Source organism: Protopterus annectens, chromosome 9.part0 (genome assembly GCF_019279795.1).
Source record: "Protopterus annectens isolate FY-2018-M chromosome 9.part0, PAN1.0, whole genome shotgun sequence".
In the NCBI taxonomy this organism is placed as follows: Eukaryota; Metazoa; Chordata; order Ceratodontiformes; family Protopteridae; genus Protopterus; species Protopterus annectens.
Window position 1 is genome coordinate 15,856,422 of NC_056743.1, and position 2,446 is coordinate 15,858,867.

The window sequence follows — 2,446 nt, forward strand, 5'->3', positions numbered from 1 at the left end:
GGGTCACACAGCCTATCTATATCTCGTCAAGGCTTTCGACACCATCCCCCACTCTGGAATTATAGACAAACTCACTAAACTAGGTATAAATCCCTATGTCACAAGATGGGTTGCCAACTGGCTCACTGACAGAACCCACACTGTGAAAGTAGCAGACTCTAAATCCAACATCAGACCAGTGACAAGTGAAGTACCACAGGGTTCAGTCCTAAGTCATCTCCTGTTTGGTATCTACTTCTCTGAAGTACAGGCTAACACAGAAGGTCTTTGGCTAACAAAGTTCGCAGATGACTGCAAACTAGGAGACATAATCAAAACGGGACTCCTAATGATGTGGACATCCTACAAAAGGACCTCACTGAGACAGATGCCTGGTGTCAAAGCCATGGCCTCAAGCTCAATGCCAAAAAGTGCATTGTCATCCCTTTTGGTAAAAACTCTGTACCCATGAACTACCACATAGACAGTAGTCTACTTAACACCAAAAGTGTGATAAAAGACCTTGGGACACAGGTGGACAGTAGTCTCTCTTTTGATAATCACATTGTCACAGTAGTCAGGAAATCCTTCTATGTGGCACACCTCATCACTAAAGGTTTCTCATCTAGGAAAAAAGAGGTCATTGTTCCCCTCTACTCATCACTCATTAGACCCATTATAGAGTACAATGCCCCTTTTAGTATGTACCTCACAAGACATCTACAACAACTGGAAAGGCCACAGAAATACCTCACAAAGAGGATTACCAGCCTCAAACAGATGCACTACGCAGAACATCTAAAAAAACTCCAGCTTTACTCTGTCGCATATTGCCTGCTCCGAGGCGATCTCTGCCTAACATAAAAAGCTATGTCAAACCTAGAGCTGTTGGACATGCTCCATGTAAAGAAATCCCAATCCCTCTGAGCTACATGCTCTAGGGACCTAAACCTTGTCACCACAATAAACAGAACATGCTGGAGGGACAGATTCCTGTCCCAGAGACTTCCCATACTCTGGAACAAACTACCTGTTTATATCAAACAAAGCTCCTCATTAGCACCCTTCAAGAAAAATCTTGATGATTGGTTGGGAGATATGAAATTCACCCCGGGGATCACTTCTGTGGCTCTGATTGACAGGGGTACAGGAAAATTATTTTCTTGGGTGGCAAAAGCCAGGGTGCATTTGGCTAGGCTTATATAGGCCCTAGGGCCAATAGACTAGTACCTACCTATGAACCTATGTGTCACATATTGCACAATATACCATATTTTCTGTTTCACAAGTATTTGTACATCTAGAGATACATACTGCACCTTTTATAAGGTCATGTTCCAACAGGTTAGTCTTAATAGAAGTAATAAATTTGCACCTACTTTAAGTAATAAAAGATTACAGAGGTGAAACATCTTTACAAGTAGAGAAGGAATGTTTTGATTATAGAAATCCTTGTATGATGACATATCGTGTTGATGACAGAAACATAAAATTAAAAATGACTGGAATGTTTTGGGCCACCCTGAAGTAATGGCTCAGACTGGGAAATGGTCTTATTTTGTGTGGGGAAAAAGGGGTTTTAATATCAAGGATATACTAGAAAGTATCATTAGCAGACCGGAGTTCCGCTGTGGCGACCCCTAACCAGGAAAAGCCGAAGGAGGACTAAAGATGATGTCACTGTCAATGATGAATGTACCAGCTCAAAGTTAGGAACTTTTTTAAGTATGGCACTTGCAAATGGTGCAGGTCCATACATGGGGGAAATCAGGTAATTATAAAAGGTGAAATAGTTATCTTTAAACATAGAAGTACTTCTAAAACACAAAATGTGGTATATTATGACTCAGGATCCAGAGCTTCACAGCATTTCACTAAAATAATTTGTTGGTGGTTGCAGTTTATTTTTTCACTGTGAGTTACACTTCTTTGTTTCTAAACACAAAAACTCTTAAAAGCAAACATATTTATTCACTTCGGCAAAAATATTTTTGAGTTCTAATAAATATGTCTTCAGTTCTACAAATATTCTTTCATTTCTGGTATCAGATAAAATCTTGACAGCCAGTGAGACAGATGCATTAAAGACCTAGACTTATTAACATGCACATTCCAAGAGTCTTATCTAAAAACAAAATCTGTGTACCACAAGACATGCAGGTCACTGCAGGTAGCTTATTAAAATTAAAAACTCTATTCCCAATATCTGAAAGTAGGTCAGTCAGCTTATTGGACAAAAGTGTGAACTCTGCAGAGGAACAATAAATGAGAGATCTGACAGAGTACTACAAACTGCCAACAAAGCTTATCAAGTATGACAACATAACCCTAGGAAAGGACAGATTTGGAAAAAGGATGGGCAAAATAAAGCTTCCAGATATGCTAGAAAATATATGTGGAATTAGATGATGTAGAGATTCAGAAGAAGGCAGCAGTGTTTACTATATTAACTCTATACTGACTCAGA